General features: G+C 32.3%; 1 protein-coding gene across 3 annotated transcripts in view; it reads left to right on the top strand.

Moving 5' to 3' along the window:
- LOC118202953 (uncharacterized) overlaps window positions 1-18,207 on the top strand; it is an 82,627-nt gene extending 64,420 nt beyond the window's left edge. For 2 of the 3 annotated variants that reach the window (XM_035375175.2, XM_085823403.1), the window contains exon 8: window positions 18,016-18,207. The gene's annotated coding sequence lies outside the window, so the exon portion shown is untranslated. Of the gene's footprint in view, window positions 1-5,726; window positions 10,338-18,015 lie in introns of those variants that run through there. The other variant, XM_035375176.2, reaches the window with a different exon arrangement.
- Window positions 18,208-21,518: the final 3,311 nt, after the last annotated feature.

Consider the following 21,518-nt stretch of genomic DNA (forward strand, 5'->3'; position numbering starts at 1 on the left):
ATGACAAGTGGCAACAATGTAAAATAGAAACTTCTTTCCATTTATTTTGATGCATCTTAAATGCTGCTGCTGAGATGTTAGATTAGATTATTTTGTTTGTAATATTCAAATAAATTCCTTTTAAAACTATCTTGAGTGTTGATTTTAGGTGGAGGTAACACTGAGCTTCTACATTTAGAAATTCAGTTGTGGTTTATAGATTCATTATAAAATTTCATAAATATGGCATGCCATTACTATTCAAGTAGTAAAATTTGCAAATTAATTAGAACAAAGCGAATTTTTTGTAATTTATGTACATACTTTCATATACAAGAATAATAATTAAACTGATAGAAAGTATGTCCTCCTTTAGCAGAACTGACCTCTAGAATGTGCTTAGAGATTGATTCTTATGCTTTTTTTTTTTTAAATACTTCTTAGTCATGGAAACGCACTTTTATAGTGTTCTTAATAATGCACTCTTTTGTCATACAATCCATTTTACCAAGATGTTCTTCAAGAATATGCTACAATTTGTCAGTTGGATTTAAGCTAGGTGAATTTCTGGGTCGATATAGCGCAATATTTTTATTTTCCATCGTGAACCTTCTGGCAGATTTTGCATTGTGACATGGATTGAAGTCATGTTGAAATGTCCCTGCAAAGGTTCTCTAGAATTCAATAATCATATGTTTTAAAATTTCTATGTACTTCCATGAAATTTTCTATATACTTCCATGAATTCATCATTCTATCAACAGGAACTATACTCACAGTACCATCTGCTGTGAAAAAAACGCCGAAACATACGTTTTTGAGGTTATTTTATGGTTTTTCGGATATGGTCTTATTGATTCACCCTTTCTTCATCTAACAATGTTAGATGTGCAACCATGAACAAATAAATGAGTCTTATCACTCAAAGTGACATTTTTACAGTCATTTATGGTTCAAAACTTGTATATTTTGGCCCACAATAATCATATTTGCTTCATGTGATATATCAAAACTTGTTTTTTTTAATTAGCATTCTCACCTCCCGCGTAGCACTGAGAAGTCTACACCACACATTTGCAGGATGAATATCAATACCATTAGACACCATATCTCTTTGAAGGTATTTGCTGGATTAATAATGCTATAATATCTCTTCCTTTCTGGAGAAAATGATCCAGTTCCAGTATGTCCTCAGAATTTGAGAAATTCTCGATTTCCCAATGTTAACAGAAGCAATATATCTTATAGCAAGGATGTCAAACTAGCGGCCCACAACGAATATTTTTGCGGCTCGGCCAATATATTGGCAAATAATAATATATAATAATAAAATAACATATCGACGAAGGAAAAAATGAAATGTTTACTGCTAAGTAATTAACGATAATTTATTTAGTGTTGTTAGATTACTCACAGCGAGCTGACACACACACTACTTAAATTACAAATGCGTGTGAGTAGCTTGCGTTCAGCTGCCTTCGGCTTTTGGGGGACATGTGCACTCAGAACTTGTACACATCCCCCGATAGCCGAATGTGGCCGAACTCATGGTCTCAGTTTTCCAATCATAGTTTTGTACGATAGATTGGTGCATGCATGTGCATGCACTTTGCTTTATTATTAATTATTACTTAATTCATATTGTTACAGATTTCATAGTTATTTATTTATTTAGTTTTTTTTTTATTTAGAATTGTAATTAGATTTGCTTCATGTTGCCTTAGCAACGCAGACGATTTTTGAAAAGACAGCTGCGTTAGAAGGTTAAAAATAGAACAGCGCGTGCATTTAATACCTAATAAATAAATATCTCGTAATTGCTGTTGCCATCCACAAAAATCCAGATATTTATAGATGTTTCCAGTATATTCGAGAAATTAATTATAAAGCTTATAAAAACTGAGAACAAACAACTCATCTCAGTAGTAGCTGTAGTTCTAGCGAACTGTTTGTTTACTTAATGCTGTGATTTATTTGTAGCGATTTTGCTGTGAGATAGAATTAGTTTCTCTGTTTTGAATTGATTTTTGCTAAACGTTTGACATTTTGTGATATTGTTAGAATATTTTTGAAGAAATATTTCAGCATTTTGATTTATCTCTTGTGAAAAGAATAAATTTTTGTTAACTTTTTAACGTTAACCGTGTTTATTCCAGCCCTTTGTATTCAGTATCTCTATATCAAAACCAAGTGGTAGTAAAATTAAACGAAAAGTCGCTGACGAACATAGAATATTCCAAGTAAAATGGGACTTAGAATATTTTTGCTGTGAAATAAAAGATAAAATAATCTGCTTGATATGTAATAATACTATTAATGTACCAAAGTTATATAATATTAAACGTCATTATGAACAACACAAATCGAAATATAACAATTATGAAGGATTAATGAGAGAAGAAAAGTTGAAAGAGCTCAAGTTAGGAGTGAAAAAGCAACAGTCCATGTTTAGTAAAGTATTGCAAGAAAGTGAAGCGGCGGTACATGCAAGCTATGTCTTGTTCGAGTTGATAGCTAAACATTCGAAGCCTTTTACTGACGGTGATTTCATCAAGGAATGCTTAATGAAAGCTGGAGAAATTGTTTGTCCTGGAAATGTGAAGGCTTTTCAATCAATTTCATTGTCTCGAAATACAGTTTCGGAAAGAGTTACTGATTTAGCCGCGAATTTAAGTGATCAGATCAAAGCAAAATCATCTAGTTTCGAAAGTTTCTCCATTGCCTGTGACGAGAGCACGGACATTAATGGTAAAGCTGAATTAGCAGTGTTTCTTCGTTCTTGTGACAAGAATTTTAACATTTTTGAGGAATTACTGGAACTAATACCGATGCCTGGTACTACCACAGGAGAAGATATATTTACTTGTGTTTTTGGACTTCTGCAGAAATACAATCTACCTTTGGCAAAACTAAATTCTGTAGCTATAGATGGTGCTCCATCAATGACCGGGAAAAACAAAGGCTTTGTAGCATTACTAAGAAAAAAACTTAGTGAAATTCACGGTTCAAACATTCATCATATGCATTGTATTATACATCAAGAAGTTCTATGCTCGAAAGTAATAAATACGGAGAATGTTTTGTCATATATAAAAAAAGTTATAAATTTTATAAGATCTCGAAGTTTAAATCAGCGTCAATTCACTGCTTTCTTAAGTGAGTTAGATAGTGAATATTCGTGTTTGTCTTACTATACCGAGGTACGTTGGTTATCTTGCTCCAAGATTCTCAAACAATTCTGGGATTTGAAAGAAGAAATATGTCAGTTTTTAAAAACGAAAAATCAAGACATAAGTTTGTTTTACGATCCAATATGGATACAAGATTTATCTTTCTTGGTTGATATAACCAAACACTTAACCGATTTAAATTTATCGTTACAAGGAAAAGAATCATATTATTATGAACATGTTTGACATAATTAAAGCGTTCAAATGTCAACTAGTTCTTTGGGGAAAACAACTTAAAAATGAAGATTTGACGCACTTCCCGACGAGCAGCATGAATAAATCAAGTTTAGATGATACTTGTTCGTATGAAAAATACGCAGAAAAAATTCAAATTTAACAACTGAATTTGAAACGAGGTTTAATGATTTTAGTTCCCTCGAAGACAAATTTTTTTTTGTTTTCTTCGATTTTCTCAATAAGTATTGACTCAGTACCTAGCCATATGCAAATGGAGGTGATCGAGATTCAATGCAACTCAAATTTGAAAGCAAAATTCATTGAAGTGGGCATGCCTGAATTTTACAAATATTTACCAGCCAGGTTTGAAAATACTCGAAAATTCGCAGATGAAATTATTTCCATGTTTGGTAGCACTTATCGGTGCGAGCAGTTATTTTCAGTCATGAAAGATAATTAGTCTCCTATTAGAAACCGTATTAATGATGCTCACTTTGGGTCAGCGTTGAAAGTTATCACTGCAAACAAAATTTCTCCCGAAATGGGAAAGATAATAGCAGAGAAGAGATGTCAAGTATCAGGACGTAAACATTAAATTTTTCTTGTTATTTTCTATATAAATATATATATATGTTTATTATTGTATTATTCGAAATAAATATACGTTTCTATGAATATTGATTTTTTTTTTTTTTTTTTTTTTTTTTTTTGGGCTCGCCTAAAGTTAAACCTTGTTTGTTTGGCCCAAGTGTACCTATGAGTTTGACATCCCTGTCTTATAGTCATGAATGTGTGACTGTTATGTGTAATAATCCTTACTCTCTTTCTAGGCGTTATATCCATTTTTAGTACACTAAAATGAACGAATACAAAACATATTTAAAAAGTATGCAAAAGTAACTTCTTATAGAAACAAACTTCAAAATGGTGCAGTGGTTCTAATTTATTGTGTAATTCTTAGTAGTTGAAAGACGACAGTTGGATGATTAAGGAAAATAAAACTGCTTTGAGGGACCTGTTGTTGCTGGCTGGCAACCATCTTAAAATTCTGTCTAAAAAAAATCTCTTTCACACTAATTTCTGCACTATAGTACTACAGTCAAAAGTCGTTAATCCGGACTTGCCGGGACTTCAGCGATTCCGGATTATCGATTTTTCCAGATTATAGATCATCAGTTTAAATCTGGTAAGATGGCATGCAGAAATGATAAAATTAAAAATATGAAACCGTAATTTATGAAATAAAGAACAATTATGATCTAAAGGGTATCAAAATTTACAAAAAAAGCTTAATATTTATTTGTTTACTTTATTAAACATTTCTTTCAATGTAAGTTGTTTAAGTTGCTTCATTTTTTATGTGATAATACATTCTCTTTAATTCTATAAACAGACATAATTTCTTGTTCAGTTACAAAGTTCCGCTGTTCAAGTCCTGTAATTGCTGTGTCGAGAATACCAACTAATTTGTCAATTGAAATTTTTTCGTTTTCAATAACCTCTGTCACTTTCTCCGCTATCGGAAGCGAATTATAATGATGAGGAATTTGATTTAAATCATATCAAAGACGGAGTACATCGAGATGAAATTCTACATTTAGTAAGGAATTATAAGCCAAATAAAATACAAGCATCTGCCCTGAAGATAAGGATAGTGCTGACACATCAACTTCCAATTCATTGCCCGCCGCGTTAAAGATAAACAAAGTTTAGATAAACAAACGTTAAGTTTAGATAAACAAAGGATATGCCTTTATCCATTTTTTGCAGCAATTCCACTTTTTGTTTAATTGACTTTCCAAAGTGAAACATACTTTCACTTTGGAGATCCTTTACATATTAGTAAATATATATCAGAAATTCTATTTGACATAATCAAAAGTTCAAGCTTACTTTTATAAAATTGCTCTAACAGTCTGCAAAAATAATAAGCCGAATCCAATTCGATGATAAGGAACAGTGCAATCTGCAACATTAACTGAATTAGATAATTTTAGCTTAGCTTATACCGTCCGTTATACATTAAATGCACATTGGTAAACGTATTTTGCGTATGCGCACACGCATATTCGCAGCCATAAAGGTCTTATGCGCATGCGTCAATGAGACGCATGCGCAGAAAGTTTGTAGCTTTGAGGTCCGGATTATAGATCATTCCAGATTATGGGTGTCCGAATTAACGACTTTTGACTGTATACGTTTTTTGCCAGTAATTGTAGTGTAATATATAAATATGAAATATTTTTAATTTCAACTTTACACAGGATTTTGTATGCTTATATATATTTTTTTGCAGTTTATGACTTCCCTGAAAATATTTTTTTATGTTTTTCTTCTCAGTCCAGGGTTGCCACGCTATCTGGAAAACTGGGAAAACCGGAAAAAGTCAGGGAATTCGGAAATTGACCAAAAAATTCAGGGAATTTCATACAACGATCCCGCCAAAAAAGGCGAGTTTTGCACCGACGTCCGAAGTGATCACTTTTTTGGCGAATTGTGTATCACGTGAGTGTCATTTGGGCAGCTGGCATAGAGCCAATTTTCGCAGCTCCAATTTGATTGTTTCTTTAGAAAGGCAAAGCAAGTTTCCCGCAACTTTTGGTTTCCAGTAACCTCGAGAATCGCATGTGCAGTGCATGAACTAAAGAAAGTACCTGTTCTCGTATAAAACAAAATGGGTTTAATCCTAGTATACGGTACCATGAAGGTTAGAATCAAAAAATATGTATTGTAAAGAAAGAAAACCTCTCTGCAACAGACGTTGCTCCGTTCCATCATAGCGGATAACAGCTGTGCATGCGCCAAAGCTCGAAACCGGTGTCGAAGTTCGAAGGTCACGTTATCAAGAGTTCATAAAATGAATGTCATTTAAAATTTCTTTAAACTCTAAAGGAAAAGAAAATATTTTTGGTGCAAGTAAATTAATTCATGGATTAGTTATTTTGAGGGGGGGAATCTACGAAAATCCGCTTTTAAAATTATTGCGAAAAATCCAAGAAAAAACGTTCTTTGATAAAACGTTTCTTCTTGGATTTTTCGCAATAATTTAAAAACGGATATTCGTAGTTTTCTTTTTTTTGTCAAAGAACGTTTCTTCTTAACACGTGTTTTTCAATTTCCTGTACACATTGCGGAGAATGAAATTCTGGCCGCCAGGTTCCGTCGCCAAATCCCTTGGCAAATTTTCCCTCCGCTTTTTACATAGACGTTCTTTGGTTAGAATAATCTCCATGTATGGTACAGAGGGATTTGGGGACATGATGATGAGCAGTAAACGGGTCATTTTGTTCTTGGCGACAGTTTTCAAAATCATGCGAAGGCCGTATCGTATACTAGGATTTTACCGCAAAATCTTTTTTTTTTTTCTTTTCTTTTTAATAAATACCTTGCCATTTTGCAGTAAAATAAAAAAATAGTAATCAATCATCTAGGATAACCATATAATATAACTATATTTGCTAAAATATCATTGATTATTCTAATTAAATTTTTAAGTAATTATCTTTATTTTTATGTTATTCATATCATTTAATGTTGCTTCTTCCCTCTAAATTTATTTATCATTAGTAAATAATATTTCCAAATTTCAGGAAATTTTCTCTGGCATAATCCTGAAATTAATTCTAACAGTACGATGACATCACGAAATTTAATGCACATATTTTTTCTTTATGTATGCTGCGAAATAAATATAAAATACCTCAATTTAGTAAAAAAATATCATTAAATAGATTTCTTTCTTTCGTTTAGCTGCAGAATGCCTGCAAAAAAAAAGCCTTATTTTATTCCAGATTTGGCAGATTCTAATCTCAATCTTCAGTGGAGAAAACAACTATTATAATAATATTTATGTTTTCAAGTGTTAAGGTGCCTTTTAAGAATACACCTCACACAAATTAAATTTACCTAAAATCTAACCTAACTTTTAGCATTGTGTTGTGATTTATAAGAACCGGATTAGCCTCGTGTTGAACTGGGGATGATCATGAATAATAATTAAATAAAACGTACAGTTGTTATCCAATGTTTATATCTTAAATTTTATTAAGTTTTTTTAAGCGGAAAAGTAAACAAAATTATCAAACAAAGTGTACCAAGAATAATTAAGAATATATGTCCTCAGGAATTTATTGAATAATTAAGTGAATTTGCTACACAGTACAAGTAATACCATAATTGATGTACCTCTTAGCACAGCCAACGTACATTACGCAGATAGACTGGAATTTTCTCGAAACATACCTGGAAAACCTGGAAAAGTCAGGGAATTTCATTCTCCTGTTTGAGTGGCAACCCTGTCAGTCTTTAGTTATAAATTTCTAAATTTCTTTGATGCATCTGAAATAATGGCCTTTGAGGTGAGATTTCACTTCATGAAAAAGAAATTGGTAGATGGCAAATCTAGTGAATAAGGGAGGCTGAGTTTTTTTGTAATCCAAAGGGTCTTTGTCCCTGAAAAACTGCTGTTTTCGATTTGCAATTTTTCATCAGAACTCTATAAACGGCGTGTCACTTTTCAAATCATTGCCACCAAATACTATTTCCCTGTATTATATTTGAAGAAATTAAATAATGAAGAATCTGCATAAATGTAGGTATGTTTCTCGCATTGTGATAAAACAACGGTACATAGAGCCATCCAATTTTGAATGGCGTAATCCTACTGTGAATATGGGCATCTGAAAGCCCAAATTTGGAATTTGTTTTATTATTTATTTCATATTTTGTAAAACGTTAACGAATTTTTTGTTAACAAACTCAGTAATTTAAAAGCGAACAATAGCAACACACTACGGGGGGGGACCCTTTTCATTTCCAGCGCGCAGAACTGTGTATTGGAAATTGTAAGATATGTTAATTTTAAAATTCTTTCGCGACATTGCTGTTAAACTGGTTATGGTTTTATGGTTTAAGTGCAAAGAACATAATATTTAATAAATATAGGTAACACACAAAACATTAAAAAAAGCCCTGTTTGAACATAATTTAACGTTTAAAACCTATCAGATTTTATTTTTTAAAAAAAAAATTTTTAAATCAAGAAATTACTTAATGATGATAGAATTATGGAACAGCACATTTTCTGGAGCAGGAATCAGTTATTTTATTGAGCTTTTTCAGGCTGATGTGCTGAATTCTTATTAGAAATCTTTAAAGTCATTATATTTTTGTAAAATATGGAGTTCACCATCTGCCTCTGAAGAACAAATTCTTCGTGAATTAATTATTAAGTGAAAAAATTTTCTTAACTTTGTCTTTACTCAAGATTTCTGAAACCAAAGTTTCTCTAGCATTGGTAAACCCAAGCACATGACAGCAAGTTTCGCTGAGAATCATGAACACAACTTTTAAGTTTTATTTCGAGGCGCAAAATTGACAGTGTTGTTTGAAAAATCAGGTCAAATGTCTGCCATTTAAATCAAATCATGTCAAGCAAGAAATTTGGTCTTCTGTCTGTTCTTCCGTTTGTACATGTAGAACAAAGAGAACATTTCCCCCTCCCAAAAAATCATGTCATTTATGGCATTTTTGTGAACAGTGTCTTTACTGCTATCAAACTCATCAGCTATCATTTAAAATGAGAGGTGATGAATATTCAACATTCATTTTCAGACCTTTTTGATGGTCTTATCTATTTGAGACTGCAAAGGTGACTGTTCCTGAACTCATAATCAAAATCTTTGTATTTATTACAAAAGCCTCCATTTTAATGAAGATCCTTAGGTTGTGTTAATATTTGATTTCCATTTGCTTTATACAACATTTCTAATTTCAGCATTCTTGTTTATCCTGCTTGTACAGCAAAACTTTATTGTTATCCTTTGCTCAGCTTTATAATCCAATTAAATTAATGGGTTCAGTTTAATTAGCAGGATTAAAGCAAACAGTTAACTGCAAAGAAAATTTTGTATATACCAGATGATATTTTAGGAGAAACAAGTTGAGTTGTTGTAATAAGAAATGGTATCAGTTATCCTTACACATGTTTGCTGCAAATTGTTAAAAAATTAAGAATTAAAACATGTATTTTATTCCAGTGGTTTTTCTGAGGAATTTTATTCTTTGTTTTTATGTGTGAGTCACAGATTCATATTATTAGAAAAAATTTTAAAAATAAATAAAATAAAGTTTTCTCATGGAATGAAGTATTAAACCTTTTAATATTGTTGCTATTGTATGTCTGTAAGAATTAAAACAAGATTTTCGATTTTTATGCTATTTCTGTTCTCATTTAATCCATGTACTCTATGAAAGACAACAATGCAATTAATGTAGCATTTCCATATGAGAAATTTTATGGAGAACAATTATAAAGAAGGGCCATGTGCAAGTATTACTATTTTTTTTTTTATCATACATAATTATTTTATGCTGGAATTTTTTTTTTTTTTTTTTTTTTTTTTTTTTTTTTTTTTTCTGTTTGAAGTAATCAAACAGAAGCAGTTTCTCTTTTAATTGGACATGGATTTTTGGTTTTGCTGTAGAAATTGTATGCTTTAAAGCAAACATATAACTGTAACAGGATTATTTTATTTGTATTTATTGTTGTGAAATCTTCAGTAAAATTTAAGATGATTTAAAATTAAAATAATTAAAAAATGAGATTTAAACTAGAGCATATTCAAATTAAAATGTGAATAAAACATCTCTAAAAATAGAAATAATAACTCTTCATAGAAATAACTGAAATGATTTTAATCCTTTTTGATTTCATTATTAAACTTATGTAAAAGTTCTGCTGAGTTCTTGCAGTTTTTGCTCCATAACAAATGAAATAGAAAATTTCTTATTCTTGGATATATACTTATGTAATTTTTGTTAGTATGCAGAGATTTTTCTGATGCTGGATGATGAAAAATGAGCAGTGCCTTCACCGGGTCTCGAACCTAGATCTCTCGAATATGTGCTGAGTGGGCTACCATTATATCATGAAGGCATGCAAGAAGGGGGGAGAAAATACCTTATATACTCCCCCATTTAAAAGGGGACCCAGGATTAGGAGACCCTTTCACCAAATCCTGGTATAGGGGTCGCAAATTATCATCCATCACCTTTTAGTTCGGGCACCACTGTAGAGTCCCCCCCCCTTTGGGGACCCGGGATTAGGAGACCCTTTCACCAAATCCTGGTATGGGGATCGCAAATTATCATCCATCACCTTTTAGTTCGGGCACCACTGTAGAGTCCCCCCTTTTTTGTTGTTGTTGTAAAAGCAGACGACATGAAAAATGAACAGTCCTTTGCTGGGACTCAAACGTAACCATCGAGACTCAAGGCCTCCGCACTACTTTATGACGTCACAGTCGTCGATCCTCTAAAAGCGAACATCGCCCGATAAGAACTGTGCTCCCTCCCGTATTTCCCTAAACTTTGTTTTTATATATACGTTTCATTCCGATGCTAGTCAAAGAATAAATTAGCAGTGATATTTCAATTGCAATAAATATTTTTATATTTTATGATTTCCAAATAAATTTTTGTTGCACTTGATGATTATTTCATAAACAAGAAAATTGAAAAATAACATGAGAATTACCTTAAGCAAACATAGAAGGAAAAGTAAAGGTTTAAACAGAAATAAACAATTAAACAAATTTCATTCAAAAAAGACTTTATTCAAAATTCCCTTTTTATTTTAAATAGATTAAATACAAATCATATACACAGATAATTATCATAAATAAAATTCACTCATGTTGTTTAGGTTATGCATATTATTTATAAAAATGAACAAAAAAATTACTTGAATAAATATTTGAGGAAAAAAATAGCAAAGGCGAAAATGTACAGAATTTTTCCTAGGTTTAAGAATTTCCTTACTATTAAATTCTCAAAATGAAATAGCAATATTCATATGCATTACAATAGAATCAATATTCAGTTTGTAGAATCAAAATACTCAATATTGTCTTACATTTAAAATAATGTATGTGGATAAATTACATTATGAACAATTTGTAAAAAAATAAAAAAATCCACTGGAATTTTTACATTCAAAAGAAATATTAATAATATTGTATTTTAACAAAATTAAATTGTTTTGTTTTGTTTTTTGTCCACTGAATAAAAAATAAAGAATTATATTTCATCTTATTCTATTTTGTAAAGTTAATTGATTTAGAAAATGAGTGGCTCAAATCTAAGTATAACATAAAGGAGATGAATGAGTTGTAAAGGAAAAAAAAAAAAAAGAAATAAATACACTAGTGCATTTTATTTTTCATAATCTGAAATATGCATCATGTTAATGTGGATAATTTTCTTCTTTTACTGCAATTTCTTTTATCATTTAAATTTTGCAAATGTGTGTCATTTTTCACTTTACAGTAATTATTTAACAATATATTTGTTGAAGACCAAAGGATCGTATTTATTATTTTGTTGTTAGAGTGTCCCAATTCACAGTTTGTTTCTTCAAATAGTTCTTCATTTAATATGATATTGCTTGTAATTGAAATAGCAACATTAAGCTGATTTGATGAATTTAAGAAAAGGCATTCATATTCACTACACAGTTTTTTAATAACAATATAATTAACTAAGACAATATTTAAAACACTGTCATTGGGACAAGAAAGTCTACCCCTATCTAGATTTTTGAAGTAATCAAAGTATGCATGTTCAGTTGTTTTGTCTCTTAACAATTTTTTTTCGCAAAAATTGCATTTTAAATGCTTTAACACAGCAAAAGCACTATATCCTGCAACATAAATTAATACTGGAACAGATTTCTTACATGATTCAATATCAGAAAGGCTTACAGAGACATTGAAAGTTGAATCTGTAATAGAATTAAGATCTAAACTGTTGAAATCTGTCAAACTATTTAACGCAATGTCATCTGTTATTTTTGGAAATTTTAACAGAGACTGGATTCTTAATTTTGATTCAGCTTCGAACAGCTGTCTAATGCTTATATTATACTGACTTCCTGATAATTGCCTATACAAACCAAATCGAGACTCCAAATTATCAGTCTGAAATTTGCCAGGCAATATGTAATTAAGATTTAGTTCAGAAGTATAATATGATGTTACTTCAAGCAATGAATAGGTACTTAATTTTAATGCAGAATGAGTTTCTTTACTGAAGATGCTTGTATCACAATTGAATTTTTCCCAACGCTCTAATCAATCTAAAAAATAATGTAAAAATATTTTTTTTCTCATCATTTTCCGAATTTGTTAGCGGGTTTTGATATACATTGTTTAAACGCATGCCTTTGTTAGGCGATTTAACATTAACTATATTCCACCATATTACAAATATTTTAATAAAATCAGATGTGTCTTGGAAATGTGCAATATTATTTTGTTTACCTATTTCTAAAAGGCCATTCTTTACATAATCACTGAAAACTTGTAGCACAAGTTTAACATTTTGTTTCTCAAGATTGGAGGGATTTAATGCTTTATGTGATAAATTAAAACCATATTTAACCAAGGAGTTAAATTCAAGTTTATGCATTTTTTTAAGTGCATTCCATGATGCTGTTTTCAAAGAGGTTTGATTAATATCATTAAATGATGGGAAATACATACATTTTTCACCTTTTTGATTGACCCAGTTGTTACGAACACATTTCAATAAGTGAACAGTATCAACTAAATAAAAAAAGAGGTCTAGAATTGCCACAGGGGTGAGGATATACGATTCGTATTTGGGGAGGTGAAACAAATAATGACATACATTTTCTGTTAATAGAATTATTATCTGTTACGACACATATTACAAAAAAACCAATTTCTTCTAAACCAATAATAATTTTTTTTACAATTTCATGTATTATTTCAGCATTTATTTTATTGGTTGGCAATATATGAATGACATCTTTGTATTTTGTTAGCAAACTGCTAATCATAAATACATGGGCACTGTTTGCCAAATTTTTATTGTCATAAGACAAACCACAAATGTTACCGCCCTTATAATCTAAATGCTGTTTTAAATGTATCTCGTCAATCATCAAAATTACTTTTTTATCATTATCTTCCAAAAGATTAAATTTGTGTCTTACATACATTAAAAAATTAGAATTCAATGTTTCGGCATCTGGTTTCGCATCATACGACAGGCAAATGCGACAAATTGTAGAGGGATGTGGTAATAAAATATTTTTACTATTACGAACAAAATTATACGCATGTGGAGCCATGTTAAAAAAGAGAGCAGAAAATATCATCAGGTCAGAAGAATACCTGAGACCATTCTTATTTAAAAAACACAATGATAATTGCTCCTCAATAAATTTTAGTTGCAGTTTTAAAATTTCATTACCATCACATTTCATCATTTTTTTTTAGTAAATAGATAACAGTTTTCATAATATCTGTTGCATCGCTTTTCTTTACACATACACTTTCAATTAAAGCTTCAAAAATGTTGTTAAGGGCGTCTATGTGGCTTATATTTAAAGGAAAAGAGTACGTACCTAATTTATATACTTGAGTCTCATATATGTATGCACTTGTAGAAAGTTTATCATTTATTACAAGTGAACATTCTATCACTGGAGCTGTATCTGTTATAATTTTTGCAAAAAATATCTGGTCAGTTTTTCTAAAAACAGTCCACACTGAAGTGTCAATATATTCTATTTTTGCATGTAAATCATCCAGCGAGGAAAACATTCTTTTAGAGTCATAGTTCTTTTGTTCTGCAGCACTCTTCTGTAAAGCCAATTTCAAATAATCCTCCTCATGGCGTTTCCTTTTGACATCTGGATCTTCCCTTGGTGTCTTGGAATTCGATGATAAATATCCTGGCAAATTGGGAAATTTAGATGGCACTCTCCCTTTTATTAGCCTTGGATTTTTATAGGGAACTGTTATTCGACAACCTGTTCGCTGATTGAAGGCGCTATTGTTGTATTCAAAATCACAGCCATTAAAATGTAGTTCACAAACCTATGGGAAAGTACAAAAATTATTTATTAATTTAATATTAAAAAACATGTTTAATGTGATATTTTCTTAAATGTAAAATAACATAGATATGCCTGAAGAATTTTCGTTATTCGCAGATTGGAAGTTTTATTCACATAGTAGCAAAATATAATTAATTGAATTTGTTTTAATACGACTAAAACATATTGTTAAGTAGGAACAGCTTCCGTATAGGTCATTTTTTCCTTGGTAACCAAATATGGTCGCTCACACTACACACAGCGAGAAACATACAAATTATTTTTAGTAGTATATATGTAAATTATATAGTCATTTTTAATTCCATTTAAAGTTAAATTAGCAATTATTACACCAGATGTAAAATTACATCTGGTGTAATTATACACATCATATAAAAATTCATATAAAATGAAAATATACATGAAACCTGATAATATTTAGATTTAGATAAATAATGGAATGTTATAAATAATTAACATACCTTACTATGAGGAGTAACCAGAAAATTATCTCTTCGTATGGCGCGTAGCCATTTAGCTGAATCTTGCTTATTCTTCGGAAATCCAAATACTCGAACTTTTGGGCCACTTTTATAATTTCCTTTACACCCGGAAACGCAACAAGGATGAGGCATTCTTCACAACTGTTTGGAAGCTTAGCTTATATACTATTTTTAATTAATTACCAGTCCTGGAACAAAATAACAAACGAACCAAGGCGCCCGAACACAAATGAAGCAAGTTAACGCCGCGCGAAAACATGTTTGGAGTCTCGGCGGTTAGATCGAGCTGTGTGACGTCACGATCTTTCAGGGGAGGGAGTGCAGAGGCCTTCAGTCTCGATGGTTACGACTCAAACCTGGACCTGTTGAATATGTGCCAAGTGTGCTACTGTTATGCTATAAAGGAATGTTGAAAGGAAGGAGAAAATACCATATAAGTGTATTAAAAAAATTCAATTTGAAATTGAATTAAGTTTCTGCTGTCCTTAAATTGCCAAATTTAAAATTTGCGGTTTCAGGTGGCACAGTACTAAAATGTTAATGTTAATTGTTAATTGTTTTAATACTCTCTTCCAAAGAGATGCACATTTTAAAACATGCTCTTTAAAGTTATTTGATGCAAAGTTAGACAAAAGAAACAAAGTTACAAGGTTAAACAAAACAAAAGAAAAGTTAAAATGTGGTACTACAAAGTCATGTTGCTGAATGTATATTGAATAATTTTGTATAAATATTTTGAAAACAGGTATTTCATTTTTGGTGAGTGTATTATTTTCCATTTTAACAAGTAAGATTGCCTATGGGAATGCAATTTCACTAAAGCACCAAGCAAAAAATTCATTCACCAAAACTGTTTTTTACTAGTATATTATTTTTGTACGAAATTTTTAATCAAACTGGCAGCACTGATAAATATGAGTTCAAAAAGGGTTAAAATATTTGAAATGTATGTATAATTTTCTGAATAAAATGCGTCATTTTTCGAATAAATAGATCATGAATGCAATCAACACATAAATAGGATGATGATATTAGGACATTCTGTGACCTATAAATATGAAGCTAAGACAAGAATTATGCTATAAAGACGACTACAAATATATTATGTTACCTGCAATTAAGATGATTTTTCTCCTTTTTAAAATGCCCCTTTGAAAGCCATACCCAACTTATTTTAAAAACTTAACATTTAAAAATATATTAAAATAATTTATCGTTTAACCCTTTAATTTTATGTTGAAAAAAAAAATCTGTAATTTTACTGTAAAGTATTTTATTGGTGCCATTTAATCAACTTTATTATAGAAAACTTTCATCAGATCAGTTAATATATGGATATAATCTTTTATTTAAGATTCTGTTCTTTACTAATAAAACATGTTGGAAAAATGCAAAGTTGTCTTAGACATAAAGGCATCTAATATTTAATTTGTTTTAATTAACATCAAAGCAAAAGAGGGATCTCTGCTTTAATTAGAGGGATGCTTTTACAGAGAAATTTCTAAGGGAAACTGGGTCATATTCCTGTCTAATAGAGACAAAATCATGAAAACACTCATACAGTCAGTTCATTCATTGGGATTTGAAGTCAAGTTGAATTTCTAGCATTCAACAATTTTATTCATTCGACCACTAGAAGGCACTCATCATATATTTAAACCAACATAGTTCATATGGAAGCAAAGGAATGATTGAGACACTATTTTCTCGATCTTATAAAATAGTATCATATGCTTAATTTGGTTAAATTTTCAAATAATTCAAAGAAGCCATAGTTAGTTGCTTGAATTTTGCCCAAAATACCACAATATTTATAGTTTCATCTTTCCTCTCTTTTAATTTATGAAGGCTGTTTTTAATTTTTAAATAAACCAAAATATTGGGTTTTAATGAAAGTTTCCCTTCAGTGCAAATTCCTCTGCAAACAGATCACATTGGTGTATTTAATCATATTTTGTCAAACGATTTTTGTCATTTGAAAGAAATTTGCTTTAGAACACTATTGTGAAAGTTGCTAAATATATCGTTATCATGAAGTACAATTTGTTTGAAATGGAACTATCACACTACCAGATTAGAACCATCATTTACTCTCAGTTCTGTTGAAAAAAGTCAGCTACATAATGTCACCAAATCATGTGTATAGCTTTAGGTACTAATGTTGTGTCATATAACACTGTGATGGTTTGGTACTGAAAGTTCAAAAACAAGGGCTATGACATTCAAGAAATAGAGTGCTCTCGCCAGCTTACTGATGTTGATGAGCCCACCTGTGAGAACTTATGGAAGTAGATTAGTATGCAACCACTTTAGAGCTTGTTAAGGAGTTAGATGTTAGTACCATGTCCATTAGTAGCGCTAGGCATCACATAAACTTGATGTACAAGTTCAATAACTGGGTGCGACATGAGCTGACTCAAACACATAAGGACAGATGTGTTCAGACCTGCACTAATCTACTGAAATGTCAATGCAAGGAGAAAATTATGGACTGGATCATCACTTGTGATGAAAAGTGGATTTACTTAAACACAGACCAAAAAGGGGGTTGTTCTGCACTCAATGAGCCCATTGGTAGAGTCACAAAGTGCAATTTGACTAACAAAATTATCTTGCTTTGTACCTGATGGAATTGCCCTGGTATTATCCATAAAGAGTATCTGGAAAGAGGTAAAACCCTCAACAGCAAAGTGTGCAGCAAGATGCTAGTCCGTCTGACACTGCTATCAAGGAAACATGTCGAACTGAGTTCCGGTGCAAAAAGGTAATGTTCCATCAAGATAATGCAAGAAGACCATGCATGTCTGCATTCACCAGCTGGACTCTGTACGAGCTCAAATGGGATCTTTTCCCACACCCACCATATAGCCCCAACATCCGTCTTTATCTTTGTTCACACCTGGAACTACATCTTGCTGGTGCTATCTTCCATTCTTCATAGGACGTCTGAAATGAGGTTGATTTGTTTTTGGACTCGTGGCCAGCGAGTTTCTGGGCAGAAGGCTTTGAAAAACAACCAAAATGTTGCCAGAAAATAGCACAATTACAGTGTTCATGTTTTTTTTTTTTTTTTCCCCAACTTTATTAAGAACTTTTTTGGCATAAAACTTACATTACAACAATATATTTTAATTTCTTTATGATTTGTTAATTTCAGTAAAAGTTTTTGTTTTGAGGTTTAATTTCTTGGTAAAATTAAATGAAATGAATTTTTAACTAGGATATGAACATATGAAGACAGGATGGAAAAGGAGCAGTGATCAAGATATCAGTATATTTGTTAATCTCCTTGAACTATTGGCTGTATGAAAGTAAAGCATTCCAAGGAAAATGGCATATTTTATATTGTTGAAAGAATAATTTTTTACTTGTTGCCTTTTTTGTAGTATATAATAAATGAAGATTTTCCTAATTTTTTCATGCACTCTTTCCTTTGTGACTAAGACATGGGGCATTATAACCAGTTTTACATCTGTTATGTCCATTTTCATAACATTTCTTTTCTTCTTAATGTGATATATTTTTTATAATAAGAGGGCTTCTTAAGGTCTTGTTCTGTTTTAGTACTGAGTTTCCACTCATCTTAAAACTCCCAGAAAGCTCTGAAATGAAAAGTGGTCACGAAATATATATATATACACACACACACTGCAGGCCATTTAATTTGCAACACCAGGAAAGAGTGATCTGATGAACATCAAAATCACATGAAAGGGAAAAGAAGTTGGGCAAATGAATTAGTATTTCAGCGCATTCAGACGATGCAGGAGTGAGAAACGACATCTGAAGCACTTCATAAAAGAAAAGTTGTGTAGTGGATTTCTCGTTCGGAAAGTGCTTTGTAAGGTTGGAGTTTGCTCAGAATATTGTGTTATGACTCGAATAAGAAGAAGAAATGTGTTAGAATTCAATAGAGGTAGGATCATTGCCTATAGAGAATGTGGATTATTGTTCTATGATATTGACCATCGCACTGGTCAACATCCAACCACTGTCATGCGAATATGGAATTGATGGGTTGCTGAAGGTCAGCATGCAGGATCTCAGTGCCCTTCCATGATTAATGTCCAAAAGAAGAGACATTGTGAGGTCAACCCTGCAAAAACCATACAACCACAACACGGACCATTAGTCAGAAAATGGACATGTTTGCAGCATGCTGAGTACCCGCTCATAGGATGTGTCGATATTTGCAAGCTTCAAAATTTGATAGAGGCAGGATTGTTGCCTATTGAAAGTGTAGATTATCGTTCCGTGATATCGCCGGTTGCACTGGCGGACATCCAACCATTGTCATGCGAATATGGAATCAATGGATTGCTGAGGGTATACTGAACAGCATGCAGAATCTCAATGCTCTCCCATGACTAACACCAGAAAGGACAGACATATTGTTAAGTCAGCCCTGAAAACCGTACGACCACATAACAGACCATTAGTCAGGAAATAGGCGTGTTTGCAGCATGCCTGGTATCAGCTCGTAAGGTGTGTGAACTGCCAGCTGGTTGACCATTACATCGGCTTCCTTTGACAATGCAACATAGAGATGGCGACTCTGTTGCACTAAACAACAAAGCTGTGTACAGGAGTGGCACAATGTCCCTTTTTCAAATGAGTCGCGGTTCTACGTGCAATATTCTGATGACAGTATATGTGTCTGGAGTGCCCGAAGAGACTGCACATTGCCTGCTTGCATTTTATATTGACATAGAGACCTGGTGTGATGGTTTTGGCAACCATTGAGTACACAACACGCACAGTTCAGATCAACGGTAATTTGAACGCAGATGGGTACATTTTTCACATCTTACGTCCAGTGGTTGTGCTCTATCTTTGAGGCTGCCAAATGCCATGTTCCAACAATATAATGCAAGACCACATGTTGCACATCGTGTTCTGGCCTTCCTCGATACATAGGGTATACGATTGCTGGTTTTGGTCTGCGTGATCTTCAGATCTGTCACCCATTGAAAACATCTGGTCATAGGTTGCTGAGAAAGTGGTCCGCCAAACCTCTCCAGCTAATACAATTGATGAAGTGTGGTATAGACTTGAAGCAGCATGCAATGAGTTCTCCATTTCTGTCATCCAAGCCATATTTGATACCATGGGGTAAGCCGTTGTAGTTGCCAGGGATGGCAGTTGTTTCTACTAATTTCGCAACCCTGTAAAACTCCAAAATGCTTACATGTTTAACCATTTTGTGTTATGCCATACTGTTTACTTGCAATAAATATCTTTTTTGTATTTGCTTTCCTTCAAGGTGTTGCAATTTTAATGGCCAACAGTGTATATATATTGAAAAGTTTAAGGAAAATGAGAATTTTTTACTTAGAAGTCAGGTAAGTTGAAAAAGAGTGCAGAAATTTGGTGAAAAAGGTGCAAAAATTTTAAAGCAGTCCTTTTAAATAATAAAAGGTTCATGTTTTGACTGGTATCCAGAACACATTCTAAAACGAAAGTAGATGAGGTTATTGTAATTTTTGCTCTTTTTGAAGAAAATATAAGGGTCTCAAAAGTCATGTAGGATTTAACATTTACAAAATTAAACCTAATTTTTGCATGAATTGGCAAAGTTATGGCATATTTTGAGAGAGTAAATACTCTATGTTATATCTGGTAATTGTCCTCTACATCTTGTATAACTTTTGCATAATCTTAACATGTTGGATTTCTTCTTTAAGTTCATAAATGATTGGTGGGCGTTTGTTATAAACCTTATACTTAATCCCCACAGATAATCATGCAGTGTAAGATTACATGACCTTTGGGTCTAATACCCCTTTGGGCTAATAAAAACTGATGACCAAAATTCCAATAACTGTGTATATTTCAATTTAAAAGCAAACTTTATAGTGAAAAGAATTGTTTCGAAAAAAAATTTTTTTTTTTTTTTTTTTGTATAGGTTAGTTATTGTAATCTGGATTTTTAGTTTCCCCCACCTTACCTTTTAATTATTTCAACTCTCTAATCTTACACAAGGAACTGGCACTTAAGTTTCTTGAGGTTTTCTTTATTAAAAAAAAAATGTCCTGAAGCGGCTCCTTGAAGACAACTAGACTGCAGTAATTTGTACCATTTTCTTGGATCTCTCGTCTACAGTGTAGTAGAGTTGAGGAGCATTTTGATAAGAATACAATGGTATACTTGTTTTTCTATTATGCAGAAGGAAATAAAGCATGTCGTATCTTGTCTAGTTTCCCTTAAGGCTATTTACACTACCCGACATTGAAAATGCAACACCAAGAAGGAATGGCCAGAAAGTAATGAAACTCGGCAAACAGAGAGAGACAGCTACGAACAGTAAGTAATCTTTATTTCGAAATGATATGCGTAATTCAAGGCGAGAACAGCGTCGGTTCAGTAGGTTGTAGGACCACCTTGGACGGCGATACACGAAGCAACATGTCTAGGTGCAGAGTCAATGAGACTACGGAAGATGTCACTCATTCCCTGTCAAGTATTTGCCACAGTTCGTCTTCTGAACGCAGCAATAGCAGGGTCTGCAAATGGAGACCAATCACATCTCAAATGTATTCGATTGGTGAGAGAATAAAGACCAGGGAAGCATCTGTACATCTTGCAGAGCACATTGGCTAATACAGCAATGTGTAGTAGGGCATTGGGGTAGGGAAGTGTCACCGGCCGCAGCACATCATCCATGTATCGTTGGGCCGTCATAGTGCTTTGAATACGAACTGGAGGTGACCTGGAATCGTACG

Source organism: Stegodyphus dumicola, chromosome 1, assembly GCF_044657685.1.
Source record: "Stegodyphus dumicola isolate Sdum_Otavi_A_Nest chromosome 1, ASM4465768v1".
NCBI lineage: Eukaryota > Metazoa > Arthropoda > Arachnida > Araneae > Eresidae > Stegodyphus > Stegodyphus dumicola.